General features: G+C 42.0%; 1 long non-coding RNA gene across 2 annotated transcripts; it reads right to left on the minus strand.

Moving 5' to 3' along the window:
* LOC123367221 lies at positions 1 to 27232 on the minus strand. Of its 2 annotated transcripts, XR_006578365.1 has the most exons (4): positions 27213 to 27232; positions 16387 to 16653; positions 941 to 1223; positions 1 to 225 (listed from the first exon to the last, which is right to left on the minus strand). It is a non-coding gene; the product is annotated as an uncharacterized LOC123367221 (long non-coding RNA). The 2 variants fall into 2 exon arrangements; XR_006578364.1 differs by lacking the exon at positions 1 to 225 and having other exon boundaries at positions 235 to 1223.
* Between the last annotated feature and the right edge of the window lie 253 nt (positions 27233 to 27485).

Here is a 27485-nt window from a genome sequence, read left to right on the forward strand (position 1 = left end):
TTCTGCTGCCTTATTGTAATTCTGGTCTTGCAGTGTAAGGGCTCATTTACAGTGTTAAAAATGTAAGATTCTAGTTTTCAGTGTTATGCAAATGATATTGAAATCAAACCTTGGACAACCTCAGCTTAAGTGCCAAGTCTCACCTTTTCTAGTGATTCATTACTGGGGTCACGGTAAGCGCCTCCTGAGGGACTACCCACTTTTGTCCAGTCCAAGTAAGCTTTTCTGAAACAAGGTTTGAATTATACATACAGCAGTAAACACTTGACATTGGCCTTTAACATACTTTAAAAGAAGATTTAGTGCAGACTAAATAGTTCAAAATTTGAACTATCTTGGAAGATGAGATTTTATTTTAAAACATGTCACGGCCATGCTCTGTGCTTGTTAAGAATCTGAAATCATATTTTAAAACATTCCAGCTAGATTACAGATCTGGGGGCAGTAAGTGGCAAGTTTGCAATATTTTGTTGAGACACTGCATACAGCTGGAACAACATTTCTCTCACAAAATTCATTACAAGTGCAAATGTGACTAAATGGGGACGGGGTTGTTTAATGTGAGTGCATTTTAGTAGCTGAAGTGTTTTGAAAAGAATTACTTGCTTGAATTTGAATATATGGATCAAATTCACCTTCAATTTCAATATTTACACCAATGATACAATTAGCTGAATGAGCCAGATGCTGCCCTTTTTTACACCAGTTTTGTATGCTGTATGTCTGAGTGGAAATCAATGAAGTTGCAAGGGTAGTGTTAACACCAGAATCTCATCCAATAGCACTTGCTACAACATAGAGTTAGAAATCTTCAATATCTCTGTAATCTCTTTGCAACTTGTTAACTTTGTTTAAAAGCTATGTTAATCAATTTGGTTTTGGACATTATTCTTCTGTGGATGAAGATGTTGCCTACTATATTCTTTTTCCAGGAACTTACTTGTAGATCTTTTTTCAATGGTGGAAGAATTTCTTCTTCATTGCTGAAAGGTTCCCAAAGGATATTCAAAGTCAGAAGTAGGTTATAACTGAAATATCCTTTAAAGGTCACATCTCATGGCATGGGAACAAAAAGTATGCTCCTCCTTTGCTGGAAACAAGTAATCTTTTGCAGCCTCTGAAAGAAGTTCACTTGGTTGCTGAGAAGAATGGTAACCATGCCACAGTTATTTAAAACCTTGTCTTCAGTCTGCTGCCCAGCAAATCAAGCAGTGATGAGCAATCTAAAAGGGAAAACAAACAGTTTGTCCCTGCACACTGAAAGTGCAGGGTAAGCACCAAGCTGGTAGATTCTAGTGTCATTAATCTTTTTCTACGGGGCTCCCTGTCACTATTTCGGCTCTGGTGACATAGTCAAGTCTGCATTGAAACTGAAGAATCACTTTGCATTGTTTTGAAACCTGTCCAGCTTCATGGTTGTAAATGCCCTCTTTTTTATTTTTTTTTTACCCTGGCAAAAATCAAAACAAATCCATGATAACACATCACAAATTTAACTGGAAGAATCTCTCTCTCCCCACAATGCAACCTAGACCACTTTGTGCCTGTCTAATGTATATGCTCTGTGACTTAACACAAATTTACATTAAAGTTTGGCAAACCTTCAAGTAAAGACCTTCAGGAAACAAACAGTTACAGCTGTTTCATTTACTATATAAACCTGAAGCACTTTATCTCCTAAATCCCCCCACTTGTAAATATTACCTAAAATAAATACATAAAAATGAAGGTGCTTTGGGACACCTCACTAATCTTTCTGCCAGGACCTAGCTTTTAAATAATCTTTTATTACCTAAAAGGTATTTACATGACATGATTAAACATGTCATGAGGCCTTTGTACAGGATTTTGAAGTGGACTTTTTGCTGTGGTCATTTTTCTTCATTTGAGTGTTCTGCACAGGAATCATCATCTTTATGCAAAACCATTCTGAACCATAACAGTGACCTAACCAAAAAATAGCAAAAGCATTGGCAATACATTTGTTAAAGATCCCAGGATACAGTGTAATTATTGATCTGCTGGATAGCAATTCCAATTCTTGCTTCAAAGCAGTATTGTCAACGCTCCAAATTCAGGAAAACTTCATTTGCAAGCAGATTACTATGGCAAAAATAATTTGTTGATAGGGTCATTTGTGGGAGGATGGGTAGAGGACAGGTGAAGCTCAGAGGGCAATACACACACACAGATTAATAGTAGAATCCCTGGGAACAGACATATGAGCTGAAACAAAATGCAGATGCATCCAATAAGTATGAAACAGATTACTAGATGCAAACTTTAATCGGATTGGAATAGAATCGCTCCCTTCTCATGAGCTACGTACATACCTCATTTGGGCAGAGTGTTACATTGGACCATTGGCACGTAAAGCGCAATTTTGTACAATATTTTAGCCCATGAAGAAATGAAAGTGTGTGGTGGTGGAGATGCCACATGGGTGTGGGGTTATATGGCAGCAGCATATCCTTTTTTAAATCCTGGCCCCAAGTAGAGATGCTCCTAACATTCCACTGAATGTCTTTTATAGGGGAATCAACTATCCTCCAGCAGACCCAATCAAGACTCTTGATACAGCACAGGTGAGCTGGAAAAGTTCCTTTAGTAGCCAGGGTTGACTGGCCCCAGGCCTCCAGCCCTTAAGGAGAAAGGCACTCTGTAACTGAAGGACCTCATCCCCTTAACACCCCCTAGTAGGCCACCACAGAACCACAGTTGTCCCTGCCTCAGTTTTCCTTAGCTCATTCAGGCATGGAACCTATATCCCTCAGTCTTCATCGATATCTCCATTCCTCAGCTGGGTTACTTGTCTCTCTCCTCTTTCAGGACTGAAATGAGTCTCATCCCACCTGAAGCTCTACCAGTGCCTTTAGCAGACATTTGCTCCCAGGAGCTTGAGGCTTTGTCTCAGGGCCTTTCCTAACCTCTTTTCTAGAGCTGCCTGCTTTATAGGTTTCTATCCATCTTTCTTCAAGAGGGCAGAAATAACCTAAGTTAAAGCAGGAACACAAAGGAAAAGTCCTACATCCTTGTTATTGTTGCCACCTCAGGTCAGGATTCTCAGCAGCCTGTATCCTCATCTATGCATCTCTCATTTAGTTCCCAGCCCAGGGACACTGACTACCTGCCTGCATCTAAAGGCCCCTTTCCCAGCCTGAGTGGAGGAGCCACTAAGCCCAGGGCTGAAATGAGATTGGGGCAACTAATGAAAAACATGGACAGGAGTGAGAACATAGGATCAAAATCAAAATTAGGGAGCTCGTGGACGCAGCTTAGAAGAAGTCTGCCCAGATATGTGACCTGATGAAGGAGTGGAAATATGCCACACATTCGCAGAGCACCTACCCACCCAACAGTCGCCTCCTGGTATGATGGATGACCACCTTGGCTAGTGCCAGGAGCAGGTTGACAAGGAGGTCTTGCAACTTCACGGGGCCATAGATGGGGTGAGTGTAGATCTGGAGATGTGTGGAAAAGTGTAGCCAGAACCTAAGGAGAAGGCTCTGGAGAAGCCAGGAAAAGGGGCTGCAACCTGGTGCACTTAATGTAAATGTGTGTCAGGGTCTCCCTCATGCCACAAAAGTGTTGGGAATGGGGGGGTGAACCGCACCAGGTACACACCTGTGCTCACGGCTCTGTGAAGGAGCCACCAACTAATATCCCTGGTGGGTCACAGGACCAAACTGGCCCACCACAGCTCCTTTTCCTCCACGGATGGTAGGGTGGAACCCAAGTGCAGGGCCGGCTCCAGGGGTTTTGCCGCCCCAAGCAACCAAAAAAAAAAAAAAGCCGCGATCGTGATCTGCGGCAATTCAGCGGGAGGTCCTTCGCTCCAAGCAGGAGTGAGGGACCCTCCGCCGAATTGCTGCTCAATACCTGAAAGTGCCGCCCCACTCCAGAGTTGCCGCCCCAAGCACCTGCTTGATAAGCTAGTGCCTGGAGCCGGCCCTGCCCAAGTGTCAGGAAATTAAGGATATGGAGCATGAGCATATACAGCTATTTCCTAGGTGTGGCTCAAAAACAAATAGGCTGCAGGTCATGCAGCCGGCTCAGGTGGTGTGGAGGGGGTGGCTCGCAGGGCAGGGGCCCAATGGCAAGGTCCAGAGAGTCAGGGGAGGCAGGCAGGCAGGGAGTAGAACCTGCTCAAGGAAGGCCTGCCAGGGGGGATTTAGAGGATTGGGCCAAAAGAAATCTGATGAGGTTCAACAAGGACAAGTGCAGAGTCCTGCACTGCTACAGACTAGGGGCTGACTGGCTAAGCAACAGTTCTGCAGAAAAGGATCTAGGGGTTACAGGGGACAAGAAGCTGGGTATGAGTCGACAGTGTGCCCTTGTTGCCAAGAAGGCTAACGGCATTTTGGGCTGTATAAGTAGGGGCATTGCCAGCAGATTGAGGGATGTGATCATTCCCCTCTATTCGACATTGGTGAGGCCTCATCTGGAGTAGTGTGTCCAGTTTTGGGCCCCACACTACAAGAAGGATGTTGAAAAATTGGAAAGAGTCCAGTGGAGGGCAACAAAAATGATTAGGGGGCTGGAGCACATGACTTATGAGGATAGGCTGAGGGAACTGGGATTGTTTAGTCTGCAGAAGAGAAGAATGAAGGGGGATTTGATAGCTGCTTTCAACTACCTGAAAGGGAGTTCCAAAGAGGATGGATCTAGACTGTTCTCAGTGGTAGCAAATGACAGAACAATGAGTAATGGACTCAAGTTGCAGTGGAGAAGGTTTAGGTTGGATATTAGGAAAAACTTTTTTCCCTAGGAGGGTGGTGAAGCACTGGAATGGGTTACCTAGGGAGGTTGTGGAATCTCCTTCCTTAGAGGTTTTTAAGGTCAGGCTTGACAAAGCCCTGGCTGGGATGATTTAGTTGGAGATTGGTCCTGCTTTGAGCAGGGGGTTGGACTAGATGACCTTCTGAGGTCCCTTCCAATCCTGATATTCTATGATTCTATGATTCCAATAGCCACACTATTCTGGCTGAGCTGTGACCTTTTATCCTTGCAGTGGTTAGCCTACCCACAGGCTGTAGCTGGGGAGATTATTGCTCCCATGTAGGGTTTATAAACCCCCATCACACACCTCATTGCACAGTACCATGGCTCTTCTCCTTGGTCCCTTGGAGGCAACTGCCTGTGGTGTGTTTTATGATAATCTAAAAAGTATAATCCAAAGCTTCCTTAAATGTCATCTGTATAGTATGTGCAGATCAATGCCTATAGTGGAAAATGAAGATGATTAAGCTATATCACCTGTTGAAAGCAAAAGGAGAATTGTGTGCTGAGTATTTAAAAAAATCCAGACAAATGCAAAATGGGCCAAATTCTGTTTGCTTTACTCATGTGAGCAGGCCTGTACAATGCATGTAGTACATTTAATATTTTATGGTAGAATTTACAGTATTTTGAAGTTGTGCTAAGAAACAAAGTGGCTTAAATTAAAAAATGTTAAATGTTGGTGTGTGCAAAATCCACATTTCACTTTGCTTAATTTTGAGGAAAAGAAGGGAAATACCAGATGTACCATTTCAATTTTTAAAAGAAAATACTTTTGCTAAAACATACTGTCCTTGGTGCTTCTTTCTAAAGTGATGGGTACATTAGAAATACATAGAGAGCAGATATTTAGGTCAGCCACTATAAGGTTGATGTGTGCAAATGCTGTGCACTAGTTTCCTGTTATAAAACAAGGAAACACATATGATTTTGTTTATTTTTAGTAGAAATTACCAGGTGTATATCCCTAACTTGGGTTGTTGAGTTCAGTACTTGTTTTTCTATTATTTCTTTTTGATGGCAGTGTGCATGTATTTATAACTATTGCAATCACCAGATTGTACAGGGTGGGTTCTGTTATTTATTTCTCTGTCCTAACTGCTAAGAACACCAGGAACAAGCAAAGCCGCACTAATTAAAAAGTAGTGAGACCTATACAGCCAGGAGTATGACATCATGGTTAAGCCACTAAATGAAAATGTCTGATTGATCATCAGTAGTAAGAAGGAATGAAAAGAAGTGTCTTTTTTGTTAATCAAAAGCAAATCAAGTTCAGATTCTAATAGTTGGCACTATTCAGCTTCTAGGTGAAAGCAAAGAAGCAACAATTGTAGAACTAGGAAGACTACTGTACGTACAGTGAACATACCTGGCAAGCTATTAAAGCCTCTTTTTTCCCTAACCTGGCTTTGACCTAGTGAGGGCAATACTTTTGAATACTTTACATTCAATACAGTTAATTAATTGAGAGTTCTCTGCATGTAATTAAGATTTAATAAGTCAGTTGTATGCTAAATGAATACTGATTGGTCACTGAAGTGACATTTCTTGAGGATTAACAACTACAAAATACGTAATACATCTAGCCTTGCAGAAAAGTCCTATGGACTTCAATAAGGATACAACCAAGAGTTTTCTATATAAATTAAGTAGTGTTCTAAAAAAACTTGCTCTGCAAATCTATAGAACTTAACAGTGATATTCTTTCTGTGGAAACGAGAATGTTTAAATCTCCCTACAGAATTTAATGGAGGGTTATACTCTTTCTATAGAATTCTATGGGTTGGTTTAAAAATTCGATAAACAGGATATTATTGTCCATGAAATTGTATAGGATATTTCCATGAGATTATAAATATTTTATTCTGTAGTGAACCGATGTTAAATACTCATCAAATAACTATTCAAAACATAGCATTGGCCCTGTAAAAGCGAGATTGTAATTTAAAGTATTTCCATTTGACATGCTTTGGGGAGAATGGTCAGGATTTCCAGACTACAGGAAATACTTCAGCCTGTGCCTTTTTTAGACCATGAAAGTCAGATGAATCCAACTATCCCCAGATTAGCCACATTTATTTTCCAAAGCTTTCCCAAGTAATGAAAGTAAGATCAAGGTCCTACAGCTTTGCAGGTCACATGTTCCTGCCCTGATGTGGCTGTTGGAAGCTGCATTAGCAGGACTGGAATTGGAGAAAAGAAATTTCAAACTAATCACCTATATGCTTTCAGCAGATTGTGGCCTTGTAAAACATAATCTTGGCCCTGACTGGTCTATTAATATTCAAACTCCAACAAATACTGAATCCTGAGATTGTCTATCTGCATGTTTCATAGTGGTGCTCAGTCATCACTGTAGTCTGAGCATAGTCCTAAACCATAGCCTAAGCCTAAAAACCCTGCTTTTCCTCTGACTAGGGCTTTTCTGGCAGAAAGAACAGAGAAAATGAAAGGCTTTTGTAAATCTAAAGCAAAACATAAAGCAGGACTTTTGTGTGATTTAAATGTTTCATTCTCTGATATTTATTTCAATTTTATTGTATCTGATAAAGTCAATGAAGCCAACGTGAGTTGTTCCCTTCAAACAAAAGCAAAGCTATCAGCTCCCCAAATGTTTTAGTCCTGGACATTTTGTTTTGTTACATACGGTACCAGTCAGGAAGGTAAAGTGTGGTAAAAGCATTAACCTTATTCTGTGCATTTACATTACTGCAGATAGGCATCACGGTCTGAACTTAAAACAAATCTGTAGAGAGGAAGGCTGGTCTTGCAGTTAAGGCTCTGGAACTGAGGAGATCTGAATTAATTTCCCAGCTCAGCCATAGTCATCCTGTGTGATGTTGTGGAAGTCACTTACTCATTCTGTGCCTCAGTTTACTGACCTGTAATAGGATACTTCTTTCTCCTACACTTTGTCTGTCTTATCTATTTATGGCCTGATCCTGTTCCCACTGAAGTCAATGATCAAATTCTCATTGATTTAATTGGGAACAGTAGTAGGGCTTTTGATTGTAAACAATTGTGGGCAGAGACTTTTTCCTAATATGTCTATTACTCCTAGCCCAGTAGGACTTGATCTTGATTTTGATCAGTACCTTTATCATAATACAAATAAATAATTATTATAATTATACAGTTACAATCAATGATTAAAGTAGAACTGCTGTTGTTCTGCATACCTCTGGCATAGTTTTGGAAAAGAGCAATTAGTATAACAGTATGGGTACATCATCAGTGGAAATTAAAAGAAATATTGAAGAAGAGAAACTTGAAAAATGACATACCTAAAAAAGAAAACTGCTGCTCTCTTCTGAGTTTCTGAGCCAGCTCAGAAGAAGAAGAACGAAAGACTTCATGCAAACAAAGGAAGTGTGCAAATGCAGTTCAGTGTACTGTACCGGCAGTTTGGTGGTCATGCAATTGCCTAACTGTGGCACTCTGTACCTCAAAGCAGCACCCTGAAACCCCCATATTCACCACTATTATATAGTTATTGTATGTTTTGTATGAAGTATGCCTTGTGAGGTATCATTTTAAAAGTCTTGATCTGTTGAATATTAATATCCTGTTGGATTGTATGTGCTATCATTGTATGTGAACTAATGAAGTTTTGCTATGTGTGAGTTACTGAAATATGTTGTGAGGTTAGGAACATCCACAACTAGTTTTTCAGGTGCAAAAATGGAGTAGCCAGATGTGCTGATGCCCCATTAAAGAGAATCCCCTTTCACAACAGCCATATCTCAGGAACTATATACAATGGAGTATGGAAGTAGAGCAAGAACTGACAGGGATTTGAAGGGGATTTCAATGAATGACAATCTCTGTTAGCAAGAGTCAGGCTAGCTGTAACCCTAATAACGCAAGACTTGTAGAAGAGAGGATTGTGTGAGGCGAATGGAAAAGAACTGGGTGAGAAGTTGTTGCGACCTTGTGTTAGATATGGAACGTAGACTGTAGTCTAAATAGAAGTGAGAAAAATAAGATATCAAGATGACCTATGTATAAACAAAATGCAGCTGTTGCTTATTGTATGTAACAAAAGGTATAAATGCTTGCTGTAATTGTTTACCTGGAGAGAGACCTGCCTAGGAGGGGGAAACCCTGTGTCCTAGTGCACTTTCTCCCTCTATGCAATTGCTTGAGAAATAAAGTATCTGACTTTACTGCACCCAACCAGAGAATGAGAACTATGTTTTTCTTTGACAGGAGACTTCTCAGAGAGAGCATGTGGACAATGGAGACTGCTTGACCCATGCATAGATATTTCCAGCAAGTTGGAAGAAACTACAAAGAGGGGAAGTGACATAATCACTTGGCTTCACTCCCCCCACAACTCAACATCTGGAAACAGGTCTGGAAGACAAAGATTTTAAACTGAGGAGGGTGGTCTCAGGCTGGAGGAGAGTTCCAGCTTCTGTACTGAAGATTTGTGACCTGTTTGTACCATCTATCAGAGTGAGACACTGCTTGGTTCAAATCCTGTTTAGTTTCTAGAAATCAGATTTGTGATTTTACTTTTATTTCTTAGGCAACCCACTTTCATCTCTACACTTACTACTTATAATCACTGTCAGGAGTCTACCCTCACTTGAAACTGGGCGGTTTCAAAGTGAGGACCCGCATGTCTTCCCCCCACCCCAAAATCCTAGGGTAGGTCTCCCCTTCGGCTGCCACCAAAGAAAAGAAAAGAATTTATTAAAGAATAAAAAGAAAAATACAGAATCTCTATGAATCCAAGCTGGGCACTCATAGGGTATAACCTTATCAATCTCTGGAGAGAATCCCCTCTCCCCCTTTTCTCAGTAAAAGCAATATCAGCAAACAGGAATAAAGCATTTCCTTTAGCAAACACACAATTGCAAATATAGAAATCAAATCATAAGACTAATTCGCCTTTCTAATTAATACTCACTATTAATTAGTAGAAACTACTCCAGGAGAACTTGGAGACATGACTGTCTTCTGTTAGATTCACGAACAGTTCTCACACAGACAAAGGCTTCCCTCCACAGAGATTTGAAAAAATCTTATCTCTGATTGGTCCTCTGGTCAGGTGGTCACCAGGTACTACATGTTAACCCTTTACAGGTAAAACAGGTTTTAACCCTTAACTATCTGTTTATGACAATCACTTAAAACCTATCTTTCTGTAGTTGATACTTCTCTTTTATATTTTACCTAAAACAGTGTATTTTGGTTGAAGTGCTTGGGAAATCTCAGCTCAGGTTACAATGGCTTCTGACCAGGGCAAGACAGTACAGTTCTGGGGTGCACGACTGGGGATCTGGGGGGAATTGGCTGAAGACTCTCTATTGTGGGTTCATGAGTGGCTGGGAGAAGCATTCATGTAATTCAGTTGGATGTATCCCTGCCTGTGGATGTTTGTGTAAGTGCAGTACCTGCCAGAGGTTTGTAGTTTGTCACAGCATCACAATGTGAGAGGGATACCTAAGGTTGGTGGGACACAGGGCTCAGCAGTCCCACAGTTCAGGTTGCACCCTAGGAACCCCATCACACTCACATGCCCACAGGCCTACCACTTAAATCTCAAGACATTGCCTAGACACTTATTATTAAGAGCATCTATAGGGTGCTTATCATCATGATATTTGAGTGTACTTTAACAATTAACATTAGCTAAGTAGTTCAGATGCTAGAGATTCTAGAGAACAGTGCAGCAAAGTGAATTTTGCAACAAATTACCCAATCATGAAATTGCAGAATTCACAGGACTCCTAGTCATATGATTGACATTTGGATTTATCCCTGCCTCTCCCACTCCAAAAAATTCAATCATGTTAGTCATGTGCAGTGCTACTAGCAGCAACAAAAGTCTGGAGTAATTTAGACTCTCCAACATTACAAACCTTTGGTTATATTTGGAAATCCAAAGCAGTACAAAAAGAATAGAGGAACAGAAGAAACTGAAAAGTGGCAAGGGGGGAAACCCAGCAGTGGAATGGAGAAAGTCACACACTAAGTTAAAACACACTAAGAAAGAAAGACAACCCTTATAGTCCAAGAACAGAAGGCATTGATGACTGTGTACAGATCTGAAGGGAGAAAAGAGTCAGTATAAGGCAGGGCCGCCCAGAGGATTCCGGGAGCCCGGGGTCTTCGGCGGCAGGGGGCCCTTCCGTTCCGGGACCCGCCGCCGAAGTGCCCCGAAGACCCGCGGCGGGAGTCCCCCGCCGCCGAATTACCGCCGAAGCGGGACCCGCCGCTGAAGTGCAGCCCAGTCTTCGGCGGTAATTCGGCGGCGGCGGGGTCCCTGCCGCGGGTCTTCAGGGCACTTCGGCGGCGGGTCCCGGAACGGAAGGGCCCCCCGCCGCCGAATTACCGCCGAAGACCGGGCAGCACGTCGGCAGCAGGTCCCGCTTCGGCGGTAATTTGCCACTGGGGGGTCCTTCCGCTCCCACCGGCGAAGACCGGGAGCGAAGAAGCTCCTGCGCCCTCTTGCCCCGCCCCCTCTGGGCAGCCCTGACCCTATCCACCCCCCCCAGAACACCCACAATCCAAACCCCCCATTCCCTGCCCCCTGACCGCTTCCCCAACCTCTGCCCCCTCCCTGTGCCCTGACTGTCCCCAGGACTCCCTGCCCCTTAGCCAACTCCCCTGGCCCCGGCCCCAGCCTCTTACCCCCGGCTCCCTCCTCACCCGGAGTCTCAGCGCCTCGCCCGACAGCCGCAGCGTATCTCTGGCGGCACCTGAGCCGCGTGGTGAGGGGGCGGGGCTGGGAGCTCCAGCAGGGCCTGAGCTCCGTTCCGCTGCGAGCCGCGTGGTGAGGGGGCGGGGCTGCGAGCTCCACGCCGAGCGGAGGGAGCTGAGCTCAGCCCGGAGCTCACAGCCCCGCCCCCTCATCACACGGCTCTGAGCGGGGCGGGGCTCAGGGGCTCCGGCGGAGACTCTGAGGACAGCGCTTGATGCGCTAGGGCTCCAGGAGAGGGGCAGAGGCGGGAGCCTCAGCTGTTCTCTTGGGGGCCCCTGCAGAGCCTGGGGCCCAGGGCAAATTGCCCCCTTTGCCCCCCCCTCTGGGCGGCCCTGGTATAAGGATGCAAATGCTTTACCTTGTTTCCCATGTTTACTTTCTGGAATTCAAAAACTGAAAGTCAATGTCTAAAAATCTAAGTTTTATAGGCAAGAAGTATTTTTTCACTTTGGCTTGAAAGACTTTGTCAAAACTGTATTGGGAATAAGAGTGCTGTAGTGTGTCCAAATTGACATGAAAAACAGAGAGACAGAAAAAAGCCAAACAAAACAAAAAAAGCCAGAAGGGTCTCAGAACTGATATTATTAAACTAGGAGAAATTACAGAGAGAAGAACTGCATCACTGGCAGAAAGAAAAAAAAGTCTCATTCTGTCCAGTGATGAGTAGGGATAGAAGACAAGAAAACTTGCTATCACAAGTAGTCAACAGGGATGGTAGGGAAACCCAATCAGCGCTTTTTTTTTTTTGCCTAACAAGAAAAAGAAAACCAAACATATCTTCTACATTGTCAACATGGACCCTGGAATCACATAAGATTAATATTCTGTATGATTCCAGAGCCAACTGAGAAAGAAAATCCATAAATTCGTTAAGAAACTTGTGATAGCTCATAGAGGGCTGTAAATCGAAACTATTGTGAAGGTTTCAGAGGTAGTACATGAATAAGAAAGATGGAAGAAACCCAAGCTTGGTGACTTGTTGATTTGAGAGAAGTATGTTAAGATGTCTGAGAATTAGATGCCATACATCTTCCAATCCAGCTCATAAATCAAATGTGTTGTGTATATAAACTCAATATGTCTAGAACAGAATTCAGTTTATATAGTGGCTTTTCTACTCTTTCTATTACCAAATGTGTTTAATATAGTGTTTTAGACACTAGTAATATCATGACTATGGCCCAGATGTAGGAATGTATTTAAACATGAGTTTAAGTCTAACCCTTTTCTGGACAGAACTTAAGCATGTGCTTATATCCCATTAATTTTGTTGATACTTAAAGTTAAGCAACTTCCCAAGTACCCTCTGGAATAGGGACTCTTTTCTGAATTAGGGTCAATGTGTGTAGGTAGATGTAACAGCGCGTATTTTTTTAAGTGCTTTTGTCTGAGTATTTTGCAACTCTATGGTCATCTTATGTTTATCTCTGATTTGGTGTTTTGAATCTGGAGAAGCACTCTGTCTGTTTTAGGTATTATAGTGTCACATTTTCAATGAAACACTCTCTCTTCTGTAGGGTGCAATTTGCATCTGCAAATATTCACCTGAATTTTTGCACACACAATTACATGTATCTGAAGAAGTGTGACGATTTGGCGAATCTGCCTGAATCATTTACAAATTCTGGTTGATGCTGTAAAATTATTATGAACATTGCAGTATTACGGACCATTTACTGCCACCATTTACTGAAAAAGGTGTCTTTCTTGGACTAGATACAATGGTGAATTGTTAAAACTTAATGGCCACCTATTCAAATAGCAGTGATGGGACATTAGGACAATGAGTTTAGCTGAAGCCTAGGAGAACTAGTTTTTTTTTCCAACAAGGGCTGGCATTTGGAGAGTGGAAAATCCTCAAATGCAGAACAAAGATCTCAGAGTGTTGATGCTAACCTTTAGCAACCAGAGAGGCTGGGTGAGTCAGGGGAAGATTCACAGAATCACAAAGTAAGTTTGGGCAGGAGCAGGGCCGCCCAGAGGATTCTGGGAGCCCGGGGTCTTCGGCGGCAGGGGGCCCTTCCGTTCCGGGACCCGCCGCCAAATTACCGTCGAAGCGGGACTTGCCGCCGAAGTGCGGCGGCGGGGGGGGGTCCCCGCCGCGGGTCTTCGGGGCACTTCGGCGGCGGGTCCCGGAACGGAAGGGCCCCCCGCCGCCGAAGGCCGGGCTGCGCTTCGGCGGCGGGTCCCGCTTCCCCCCGGCCCCGGCCCCAGCCTCTTACCCCCGGCTCCCTCCTCGCCCGGAGTCTCAGCGCCTCGCCGGAACAGCGGCAGCGTGTGGCCGGCGAGGCCCGAGCTCCGTCCCGCTCGGAGCTGCGTGGTGAGGGGGCGGGGCTGGGAGCTCCACGCCGAGCGGAGGGAGCAGAGCTCCCAGCCCCACCCCCTCACCACGCGGCTCTGAGCAGAGCGGGGCTCCGCCGGAGACATCAAGCGCTGAGGCTCCAGGAGAGGGGTGGAGGCGGGAGCCTCCGCTGTTCTCTTGGGGGCCCCTGCGGAGCCCGGGGCCTGGGGCAAATTGCCCCTTTTGCCCCCCCCTCTGGGCGGCCCTGGGCAGGAGAAAGGAAGAGAGAGGCATGCTTTTGTAGCAGGGGGTTTCTGTATATCTGCAGGACCAGCTCAGGTCAGAAAAGGTTAGCTGGGGGAAGGAAGTCTCTATATTTTGGAAGAGAAGTCATGATCTGTAGGGAGAGGATCCTAGATACACCAGAGGATTCTGCCCAAGCCCAAAGAACTCTCCAAAGTTGTAAGAAAACCAAGACAAGGGAAACGTGTGTAGGTGTATTTATTATTTTGTCTAGATCTGTGTATCTCTCACGGTGTTAGGTAAAGAACAATAATGTTTTAGAATCCTGTGCAAATTCTATGAATCTATTGGCTTTCTCTTATCATGTGGCCCTGAAGGTAAACTGTAAACCAGAAAGCTCACACCTTCGGTGGCATTCTGGGAATGTGCAAATGCCGTTGGGATAGATGGTGGTGACAGCACTAGTGTAAGGATCTAGGGTGGCAATTGGATTAGGGGATTCCCACTGCTGCTATGAGGTTTGCATCTGGAGTGTATTCCTACAGGTCCAGAGCTAGGTATAGTGATTAAATTCTACCCAGCCCCAGCAGAGGGATTCAGTGTTTTGATTCCCTAACATCTAACAGGGAGAGCTTGATAAGATTTGTGACAAGGGCAAAAAAAGTAAATACTGGTGCAGTTACGCAGAGCTTTGTAGCAATATTTTGCATCCACAAAAGTGGAAGCAAGGTCTCTACTCTTTTGAATATTCATCACCTAATGTACCCATCAGCATAGTACCTAAATGTGTTCCATATCTGAGATTGATGATGTCATGCACTGAGTACTGAAGGTTTATTGCATATGACAACATGAAACATAAACAGTTCAGGAGTGCAGATTCCCCTTTTAGAGTATAAAGAGAGTACTGAGGACATGTTTAATGTAGTAAAAATCAGGCCATATGATTTGTGTTATGATTCATGTATCAGTAGAATAAATGAGAACCTGATTTCTTGCTGATATATATGATATGATCTTCCAAATATACCCTATCTGAAGGAAAATATCTTATTTTGGGCCCTTGCCTTTTATTCACTTTCAAAACATTAAAAAATAATCAAGTGTGACAGCAGTTAATACCTAGCATGAAAACCTAGCAATACTGTTTTGGTTACCTGGCAACAAAACAGATGAATGGAAGCATCAGGTGAATGAATGTGTGGTTTACCCAGCTTGTTACAGTAATTGATACTGGATCGGAGCACCGCTGGTAGCTAGATAGCTATTACTCTACCCTTTCAGACTGTACTGCCTTTCCAGAGCGATGTCCAAAAGATAGAATGAGCTAGCTAGCTAGCTATCTGAACTTCTTTGCTTTTATCATTCTTACAATGGATATATAATTCTTTTTAACAGAATAAAAACAAGCAGATAGGATTACTAAATGTAGTGTAATAATTCACACCTAGCAGGACAATTAGGCAGTTCAAAAACAATCTTGCAATCAGAAACAAAAGCTCCATTGGAAATTTTGTTTGGGTGAACCTAGGTTAACAGATCTTTTAGGCGGAGGAGGGGAGTTATGAGTCTTTGACATTCTCCAGAACACTGCCTAGTCAGAACTTGCAAGGCAGTTATTTTTAGCTTGCTTTGTTAGAAAGTATTTATTACTTTATATTTTATTTTATATTTAAATGTATTAAATTACTAAGTTTACTTAGTGTTACTAAAGTAGCCAAATGACTAATACATAAATGTTATGTTCTAATCACATAGCTCAGTGGAATCACTCTTGCCTTACTTTTCCTGGAGCAAATGTGTTTAGAAACCCCTGCAATTAAGGAAAGAAAAAATATATTTCCATTTAGCATAGTTCAACTTAAATTATTGTAGGTCCTTTCAGAGTTACATGTATTTAAATTGTGTGGCACTGTGGACCACAAAACTTCAGTAATACCTACTCGTTGAAAGTGAAATATCACTCACATTAACAACTCCAGATTTCAGACCTTTCAAAGAACTCTGCATTTGCTTGTTAAGTAATTTATAGTCATTTCCACTGACATTCTGAAAGATGGAGCTGAGGCTATAATCACAATTTCAATAAGGAACACAAAATATGGAAGACATCAGCTCTAAAGAAGAAGGGAGAAATAGCCTGTGGAAAGTTACTGGCTAACAACTTTTGCCATTACAGAACAATCAGTAGTTTATGTGCAAGGGAAACAAGCAGTTTATGTGCAAGGGAAAATACAAACATTGAATATTCTTAAACATCTTTTTTTTTTTTTGGTGCGAAAGCAGCAATCCAGTCAACTCATTGGAACTAAATATCAACATTTCCACTGCCTTTAGTCAAGAAAACTGCCAAGAAAGATTAGGGGTATACCTTTCACTTTTCAACTCCATTAAAATGTTTTCCAGTTGAATAGAGGAAAAAATCAGGGTCCCTCATCTCCTATCCTTTTCAATACCTTCACCACCAAGCTTTCAGAGATGCATAGGCCCAGATTCCTCTCTTCACTGGTGACAAGGACTGAGAGGAAGTAAGTTTCATCTCCTGTAATTAGGTGTTCTGTGGCAGTCCCTGGTGCAAGTTAATGAAGTGTTTAAAGAGTTTGTTTGTATGGGGGGCGCTTCATAAGGGGTTGCAGACCTAAACAAAAACAAAATTACAAATTGACCCAAGTTGCTGAGGGTTGCACTTTAAATACTATCTTACCAAAACTGCTGCCCTCAGATTTTAATAGACCCCCCCATGACACTAAGCACCCCTTTATTCAAATCCTACACATTATTGTAGTAAACTTTGTACAAAATATGCCCTGTGAGATATCATTTGAAAACTAATAACTCGTGATCATTAATATTATTGCATTAAGTATGTGTACAATATATTTGAATGATTATTAAAATGAGTTTAAACCAGGCATGCCAGGGGACTAGTAAACAGGTCTGCCCCCAGACAAAGGAATGTATTTTCCCCATCTGGATTAATTCCAAAGTACTTTGAAAGACTTTTAAATTTCAAAGAATAGATTGCAAAGGTTTACTGGTCTATAAAGATGGGGGGCGGGGGGCAGGCTGACCCTCAAGTGATAAACAATTGAATCAACTGTTTGTGTACAATATTACTGTATTATAAAAGTGTATATATTGAGGTCTTTTCTGAAAGCTAATGAAATGTTGTTGATTAATATCATTGTGAAATGTATGTATTAACGTTATGTAAGGAGGAATTATGAATACTCATTGATATTAGGCCATACAACCTGCCCAGACAGGCAGGAATGTCACAGCTGTCTACATGTCTCCTATGTAAATTAAGCATGGTGGAATCAGAAACAATGGATACCCAATTTAGACATAAATCATATGGGGGGGGTTGGGAAGCCCGCAGGAAGGAAAGGACAGCATGAGGTCATCCTTCCTCTCAATACAAATTCATTGAACTTTGGAAAATATAAGCAAAGACAGACGCCACCTTTGGTGCCCATTAGTAGACAGACACAAAGGAACAGTGCTCTTGCAAGCTGAGAAATATAGGTCCTTCAGCCCATGGGGGCGTTGAAGTCTCTGGAACTGAATATAAACGAGAGACCTGCTTAGGCAAAGATGTTTCATCTAAGAAGACAAGGGAAGCCAGGATCTTGTACTTTTGTGGAAGGTTCTGATTGAGGAACAGTCAGCCATGGATGAGAAAAAGAATGATTGGTGAGAGAAACCACTTTGAACAAAGCCTGTATCTTGTTAGATTGTTTTAGACTTTTAGATGCATGTTTTCACTTTTGTTTTACTTGTAGCCCTTTAAAACTTTATTCTTTTTATTTGGCATCACTTAACCTATGTCCTTTTGTTAATACATTAGTTATATTCTTACTATAATGTTGTATTTAAATGGAAGAGTATATTTACTCCAATTCAATTAAAAAGTTGGGGAAAAAATTGTGCCTTTAGAGGAACAAGTTAACATTATTTCTCAGAACTGTTCAGGAGATGGCTGGACATTACAGGGCACATGGATTAGGGGAACTTTAGTACTGGGAGTATGCTGGGGTCATGTTGCTAGTTGTCACCAAGGCTGGTGGAAGCTAGATTGTAGACAGGCTGCTGGGGTTAGAGCTGCTAAACTAGGGCTGTCTAGCACATAGACAACTCAGGATGTGACCTTCATTCTTGTAGGCTGATTGTGAGCATCCCAGGCTGGGTGCTCCAGTAGGAAATCATTGTAAGGCACCCAGGGCTACAGGGCAATTGGTAACACAACCCCTCACTGGTTTGGATTGCACCTCCAAGCCATGAGTGGACTGGCATCACCCTGCCCCCCAACACATTTTAAAAGCATTTTAAGCACTGGTTTTACCAATATTGTGCTTCCCACATAGCTCCTACAGAGTTTGTGGCAATCAGGAATTGGCACAGGTCTTTTGGTGGGAATGTGCAGAATCTCTGGATCTTCTTCACTGCCATCAGGGGGATTTACAGCTCCTTTGAGGTGCTTTTTATTAGCTGAGTCAGCAGAAAATGACTGCAGAAGTGCTGATTTTGCCCATTCATCTCTGTAATCTAAACTAGAGACAGGACCAGATATAAATCTCATATGTGCATGTCTTTAAATTTGTGGTGTCTTTGAATTCGGGGTGTTTGAAATCCAAACCAAGCTCTGGAGACAAATGTTGCACCACACCATAGTTCATTGGTTTGCAAAAAAGGGAGCAAAATGAATATGTACTTTAAAATATGTTCAATTTGCTAAATCATGTTTCTAGTGATGAATTGTTTCAAGTGATGGGAAGTTGGGAGGGCTTTTCTTTCCTATTTTGATAGATGCATCCCATCTCTGGAGACTGATAAGTCATGCCTTTCTGGGATCGTTTCTGTCCCTGCCTCCAAAAGTGGCTTCTGTAAACCATTTTCTTTTACTCTGAAATTCCCAAAATACCATGGATTTTCTAAATTATTTCCCAGGACTCTCCTATAAGATAATTCCCCTTTGTCTTCAGGAGGGAATCACCTAATAAGAGGTGGTGTACAAATGTAGTGGCTATATCCTTGAATGGGGAGAGGTATTTGTCCTCAAGCCTCTGCTGAGCCAGCCACTCAGAAAACAACCTCTCCCATGCTGGGTTAAGGCCCCGAGGCTGTGAAAGCAGCAGGCAGAGATGTACAGATCCCTCCCAGCTTGATTTTACTCTGCACTACCAGTGCAACAGCAGAGGCAATAGTAGCACCGAGCAGGGCTCTATCTCCGTTTCCTCAATCACCTCACCCCATTGACAATGTTTTCATCAATGTTTTAACAGCTATAAGGTGGAGAAGCTGATACTGCAGGACAGAGGCTGCCTTAACTTGCACCCTAAGGAATTTTTGTCTTTCTGACCTTAAACCTGTAACTTTATTACATAAGTGAAAGTCAGGGGAACAGCCAGAAAGATTGTGTGTGTGTGTGTGTGTGTGTGTGTGTGTGTGTGTGTGTGTGTGTGTGGTGGTGGGGGGCGGGTGAGAGAAGCATGAGAAGGACTAGGACAACATCAGGGAATTTCATGGAGTGGCTAGTAGAGACAGTGAATTATTGAGAGAGTTTGGCATTTGAGAAAGGTCCTGGGAGAATTAGAAGGGAACAAGAGGGGAGGGAAGGATAAACATTGTATGTTACTTCATGTAGTATATATGGAACTCCTGTGGAGGGTTTTGTGCTGGAGGACTAGGAAACATAGATTACACCAGACACAAAGGTATCCGTCACAGCTTACATGAGTGTCTTGGCATACAGAGACAATGAGGCAGAAGTGGAAACAGAGACTTCCATAGACTCTATCACATCTCTGGGGTGAGCTGCTGCACAGCACAGCCAAGCCATGCCTTAGATTTCAGGAGTGTGTTACTCAATTATCTCATGGTAATCATCCCCTCAGGGCTGTCTCTCTGCTATTAGAGAACAATTTCATGATGAATGGAAAATATATATTTTGGTAGTAATAGAAGATGCTGTTTAGAACAGAGAATAGCTGCAGTTCTTTTGCTGAGGTGAGGAAGAGAGACAAAACAATAGTTCCAACTTCTATTGTCAATAGCCATGAAGAATAATACTTCAGTCTAGCAGTTTTTTATCATTTTAACAAATTCAGACAAACTTTTCTGAGAGTAGCCTCAATACAGCCTTTAAGAAACCCACCTTCTTACTGCGTGGCTATGGGCGCCTAGGGAGCGAATCTGCCAAAAAGTGATTATCAGTGGCCATTCCTAACTTCAGACATTCTGGGAAACAGAGGCGGGGACCCTCAGACTCATCATTCTCACTAGGCAATGTGTGAAATAGAAGGTATAAACACTGCTCTACAGGCAAAATGCTTCTGAAATAAATGTAGTCCAACTTTACTAATTCTGGGTCACTGAGAACGAAAATGATGCTTAAAATTGTTGATTGGCTCTAGTTTTCAAGTTATGCTATTGGGTCAGTATGTACGACCCTTGACTTGGGAATAGTGGAGGATAAGTGAGTTATAAAGGGAAGGGATCTCAATTTAAACCAGAAATGACTAAAATATATCTTTGACTGGATCTATGAATAAATCTATGACTGGGTTTGGACAGTACTTGCTTTTTAGGCAAAACAATGAATGATGCAATCTGAAGCTGGTATTGCATCATACATGATTTGAATTGCATCATGTTATTCCTAGAAGTCATGGATGATGCAATCATAACGAAGCTTACATCACTCTGCTGAACAAATTGCCCTATATCAGCTCTAGAAATCATACAGTGTCGTGCTCTCTTATTTGTCAGTGTTTGATTTTCCAAAGGGACACATTTCTGTTTAGCCAAAGTGAGCAGAGATGCCTCGTACTTGTGTGAACAGTGAAGATAACTTCTGCTATGTTTGTGGTGAAGTGACATTTGCATCACAAAAGCGCAGTATAACCACTATGATTAAGAAAGCCTATCTCCTTTATTTTGGCTGCAAAATTGGAGATCAGGACAAGAGGTGGGCCCCACACATATGCTGCAACACTTGTGCAAAAATCTATGCCTTTTGCAGTGCCAATGATTTGGAGAGAGCCAACAGATCATACCAGCAATTGTTACTTCTGCATGGTGCCTCCAGTTGGGAAAGGTGTGTCAAAGAAGAAAAAGTGGACTGTGCATTATCCAAACATTCCATCAGCTATACACCCAGTACCCCACGGAGAAGGACTGCCAGTTCCTGATGCACCAGAATCATTCTCACTTGAGTCAGATGAGGAAGAGGAAGAGGATGAAACTTCTGGTCCTGAACCATCAATGTCACAGGACCCACATTTTCTCCCATCCTCCTCCTCTGAACCACACCTCATAACACAAGGTGAACTGAATGACCTTGTCAGGGATTTGGAACTACCCAAGAGTAAGGCAGAGCTGTTGGGCTCCAGACTACAGCAGTGGAATCTCCTGGCAGGTGATGTTAGGGTTTCCATGTTCCGTGACCGTCAAAAGGATCTTGTCCCATTCTTCTTCATGGAAGGTGATCTTGTAGTCTGCAACAACATCGATGGTGTGATGGCAGCCCTCAACATCGTTCACGATCCAGATGAGTGGAGACTTTTCATTGATTCATCGAAGACTAGTCTTAAAGCTGTTTTACTGCATAATGGCAATGTTTTGCCATCAATTCCAGTTGGTCATGCAGTCCATATGAAGGAAACCTATGACAACATGAAACAACTTTTGAGGTGCATAAACTATGACCAACATCAGTGGCAGCTTTGTGGCGATTTGAAGGTTGTTGCTCTCTTGCTTGGTCTGCAGACTGGATACACAAAGTACTGCTGTTTTCTCTGCGAATGGGATAGTCGTGCAAGAGATTCCCACTACATCAAGAAAGATTGGCCACTCCGACAGTCATTGGAGCCTGGGAGGAAAAGTGTTCAGCATCCACCACTTGTTGAATCAAGGAAGATTTTGTTACCACCCTTACACATCAAGCTGGGTCTGATGAAGAACTTTGTCAAGGCCATTGACAAAACACAAGCAGCTTTCAAGTACCTCCGTGGAAAATTTCCAAGGTTAAGTGAAGCTAAGATAAAGGAAGGTGTCTTTGTTGGTCCTCAGATTCGTGAACTTTTTCGAGATGATGCATTTGACCATGCACTGCGTGGCAAGGAAAAGACGGCATGGAAAGCCTTCCAGTTAGTGGCAATAAATTTTCTTGGAAACAAGAAGGCAGACAACTACAGGTTGTTGGTGGAAAACCTCCTCAAGGCATACAAAAGCCTTGATTGCAACATATCACTAAAGATACATTTTTTGCACTCTCATCTAGATTTTTTTCCACCGAACTGCGGAGCAGTGAGCGACGAGCATGGCGAGCGATTTCACCAGGACATTGCAACAATGGAGAAACACTATCAGGGCAAATGGAGCCCATCTATGCTTGCAGACTATTGCAGGACAGTGACAAGAGATGCTCCATTTAATGAATACAAGAGACAAGCCAAGAAGCGCCAAGTAGACACTGAATAGGACTTAAACTATGTACATAATAGTTTTTTGCCTTTTGTTTCATAATAAATTTTAGTTAGATAACCCTTTTGCTGATTTTTAAAGTGTGACATAAACAGGACAGGTGAAATATTATCATGTAAAGCAACCATAAACACATGAAAAGACCTAGGTTTACAATTTATGATTAAAACTCTACTATCTACACAATATACATAGACATAAAATGTAAAAACTTAAATATCTTAGAAACAGTAGCCAATCACTTGTTTTAATTGTCATATTTGAATTCAGCACATCAAAATACATAATAAATAGCACATTTTATCTCTGAAGCAGATGACTTCTCAAAAATTGTAGACCAGTGTAATTAATCAGGTGCTGCGTTTTCCTTATAATTTTTAAATAATTTTAATAGTTTTAAATAATAAAATCACCACCACTGGCACCTCTATCAATTTAATGGATTACGCTTCAGAACCTACAGACAGAAAGGGAAGTATTATCCCCCATACACAGATGGAGAAACTGGGGCACAGTAAGGTTAAGTCACTTGTCCAAGATTGCAGAAAGTCTGTAAGAGAGAATGGAACATAACACAAATCTCCTGACTCTCATGCCTGTATTTTAGCCACAAGATCATCTTATCTTTGCAGTCCAGCCTTCCCATGAAAGTTATATTTAAATGCGGATTTGGGTCTGGATTTTGACACTCCATCAACTTGCCTATTTAGTTTGGGACAGTTCAAGTCCAAAGTTCTGGTACTCATATAGGCCTCAATACTGGATTTAGGATTGTGGTTTGGGCCATGATCTTGTAATGTTCTCCCTATCCCTGCAGTTTGGAGTTGGCTGGATTTGGGTTCGGGCCCCTCTCTAAAACAAAACAAATAAATTCCAATGGCATAGTGCTCCCAGAGACAACTGAATCAGCACACATCAGCTATGTCCATCTCTCATTTGCCAGTGCATTCCTCCCGTCATTTAACTCCCACCTATCTTCTGAGATCCACTCAGGAGAAAGCCCTCTGTAAATTACACACTGACGCAGCATCCTAGGCAACAACTCAGGAGTATTTCTAAATCTGTATAGAAATCTAAACTCTCCACTCGCCATGTAGCTTCGAATCCGTACTCAGATTCAGTCAGCACACTGGTCAACCATAAGGAGGAGGCTGGGAGGCCCTCAGTTATCATGGAGTTAACTATGATATACAGTATGTGGAAGCTCTTGACATTGCTTTTTGTCATTTCCCTGCTCGATAACAATGCATGACAAGATTTAGACTGGCACAAGTATATTGTCTGTCAAAGGTGCTTCAAGATTTTATTTGGCTGTTAGTCAGCTCACATTACTTCAGGCTGTTTGATATACAGAGCACAAAGCAGCTTAACACTGTTGCTATTAACGTTCAAACCACACTGAAAACACTTCATTAAACAGCCTACTGCAGTGTAATTGTTTAATAATATTTTGATTAGGTTGTTTAGTAGACAATCTTCGCTGTAAAACATTCTCTTTCTGTCAAGTGACTCGTTGGAAAAAGGCAATAGCAAAATGCTCAAGATAGTTTTGGTTGTTCGTTTGTTTAATAAAGGAGTCAAGAAAGCTTGCTGGGTCTTTTTTTCCACTCAAATTTTATGAAACCTGTTTAATCTGTGGGGATTTGTGTGTATGTGTGTGTGTGTGTGTGCGCACACATGTGTGTGCGTGAGTTGTTTTTATAGCATAACTAGAGAGAGGCCCTGGGATGCCCACTACAGGTTTCCCTTCACCCAATTGGACGTATCAGGATCTTGAATACAGAATCATGCCCCTTCTGAGAAGGACTGATAGAGTTTTGACCAGTATTTTCATGGATGGCAAGTAAGGGCCAGATTCTCAAGGAAGTTATAGCCTCTTTACACTATTCAAGTGGTGCAAAGGGGTTGAAAGAGACAATTATGCTGGGGGTAGATGTGACAGATCAAGACTGTGCCTCTGCTCTCATATCCCTGTGCTACAGGGGGGATATCAGGGACTGGATTATGGCAGAGTAGAGGTGGTTTATTAATGAGGCCTACATCTGTCCTTCACTGGAATAGGGCCAGAGCTTAATGGCAACAACCATAAGAGGTTGTGAAGTACAGCTGACCCTCAGGCTTGGAGCAATATAATTGGATCCATGATGCTACACCCCTCTCTCATGCACCAAGTGGAGGTCAGGTTCAGGAGAGAATCTGGTTCTATATCCTTTACTGAGTGCACATCAGTGGCCAGAGCAATGCAACTTCATGGGCATGCAGCTTCATGGCTAGATGGCAGAGGTCCAGCCAACATTATTTCCAGGCTAAAGTAAATACCCAAGGAGTTTTTGTAAGTGATGTAAAATGCACTCTTCCCTTTAGATTTCAGGAGGGGATGAGCATGAGGTTGATGTTAGCTTTGTGTCTGGGGCTGCACCTTCCACTGACCCATCAAAATCCACACTAGAAACTAAATACTTTGAGTAACTACTGAACTTTCTTGGTTTTGATAACAGGCCATAAACTAGAGCTGGTTGAGAATTTTTTGATAAACTGTTATTTTGCTGACAAATGCCAAGTGAGTGTGAAATGAGTCTGTTCTGATGAATCTCCCAACTTGAAACACATTTGGATAAAACAAGTTTTAAAATCGTCAAAACTTCCTGTTTTGACATTTTTGAACTGGAAAGCGGGAAAAGGATGAAAGCAAAATGAAATGATTAGTGATTATCTTTAAAAAATGTTCCAATAGACCCAATGTTTTTATTATTATTTTGGTTCGTGAACATTTTTTGAGATTTTTTACTCAATTTGGACTGGGAAAATTTGATATCTGAAAATTTTTCACAGGACAGGAGACAGGACTAGGCACACCCAGCTGTGTTGTACAGCATTCCATCTCTAGCTTGCCAGAACAAATGCAGTCCTGGTTAGTTATTTACAAAAAGTTTTTTTTCTCCCTGTCTGATGGCTGTTTGATGACTGATGTGAAATGACTTTACCAGTCTCAGTCCACTTCCCAAGTGGCAAGTATCTACCTCACAACAAAACATAAGTGCCATCACAGTTGACATCAGTTAGCAGTCTTGCTAGCAATCTCAGCAGAGATACCAAGATTGAATAGGCATAGAGAATGATTGTTAGCTCTCTACATCTTTGTACATATCAGTATGATGTATTTGTATAGCAGTGGTGCTAGCTGAATAATATGAAATAATAATCCTCCCTTTTACCTCAAGAAGTGCTCTCGGCTGTCATGGTTGAGGCACATTTGTGGGTAAAGCTTACATGACTACTGCTTGTGCTAAGTCTGTGCAGGGGTTAAACAGAGCACTTTATAGGGCATTTGTTCTTACACTTTTCGAGAATACTACCTTCAAATACATATACCGAGTTTAAGAAAAAGAACTTCAAGATCTTTTCTGATTTCATTTAAGATATAGATTTAAAACTGAGGTTCTACAATTCTGAAACTCATCCCTCCCTCACTCCAAATGGTATTAATTTAAGAGAAAGAAATGACTATCAGCCCAGCTCCTTCATTATGTCATAACTGATCAGCTTCCTATAATATCTGGGGGGCATATTGAAAATAAATGTGTAGTGAGCTATCCTGTTTGCCAGGCCAGTGAATGCCATGACACTTCCATGTGTCTTCTAGATTTAACCAACTTCATTTTCAGCAGATATCTGATCAGTGTTTGTTCGCCTTTTCTTTTAACTGTAATGTCATCTTATGTTGCATCTTATTGACTACCATGCTGATACAGTAAGATGGAATGGTCCATAATATGTGACAAGATGGTTAGCAATAAAGAAGACACCTCTTTCCTCAGTTCAAACTATATCTCCTCTCAGCAGCTACTAATGTTTAAATTTTAGAAAGGTGCAAAAATTACTTCAAACAGGAGAAAACATGATAAATCCATGTGAACAGCTAGAACTGTACTCAACTTCATACTAAAATCTTGTTACAACATTTCATCTGCTGGTTTGCAGATAATGCTTTGTACTCCCATACCAGAGCTCTAGGTTCAGTTACTTTTCATTATCTAGTATTTCTCTACTGGGAAAATTGCAAAGGAAGCACATTCATCACCAGGGGGCTCTCACCTGTGCACTTCACCCGCTTGTTTGGCTGATTAATGTGGGAGAGGAAGCCAAGGTTCTTTGCACTCCCCCTTTCTTCCTAGCCTATTTGTTCATAAAAAGGAGTAACCCCTATTCTTCCAATATGGCTGGAGTCAAAGGAGTGCCACACAGGAAAGCAGTAATTTACACTTACTCCCCTGAATAGCTAAGTAATGTGATAATTTAGCTCTACATAACAACAATTAATATACAGGCAGGTGCATTTTGCTCCAGCTGAAATTTCTGAGTTATCTAACTTGCCTCTGTGGTGTCTGAGCACTTTCATGAGGCTGAAATTAACATGGTAAAAATATCTCACAGAGATTATATATTAATGAGTGTACTCCAGTTTTGATGTGATAAAGGATTGCTGTGGTCAGGTCCACATCCTAATAGATTGCAGCCTTGTTGTGGATGTTGGATGACTAAGAGGTACATGGTGACTGCCATTGTTTGGACATCAAAATGCAACAAAGTTCCAGTACAAAGCCAAATCCCAATGCACCCTCAATTGCTGCCCAGCTCACCCCTTACCCACCCAATCCTATTGTCCTTTCACCTACTGTTATTGCTTGGTGTCTCCCCTTCCCCACTTACCAATGTGGCCTTTCTTCTGACCTTTGTGATGTAATGTTGCTGGCTCTGTGTCACCATGGAATCTAGCAGTGTCACCAATACCATGATAACATCAAAAGCGCTACTAGCTCAGAACCATAATAATACTGTAATTACAGATGGATCTGAGCTAAAATCAGAATAGCTGACCTTCAGAAATTCCAGTTCCATACAGGGACAAAAAGCTGAACAAGCAAAATTTTTCATGGAACAAAAAGTTCAGAGGAGATCTTGATCAGAGAAGAGTCCATAGTA

The sequence above is a fragment of the Mauremys mutica genome, chromosome 3, assembly GCF_020497125.1.
Source record: "Mauremys mutica isolate MM-2020 ecotype Southern chromosome 3, ASM2049712v1, whole genome shotgun sequence".
In the NCBI taxonomy this organism is placed as follows: domain Eukaryota; kingdom Metazoa; phylum Chordata; order Testudines; family Geoemydidae; genus Mauremys; species Mauremys mutica.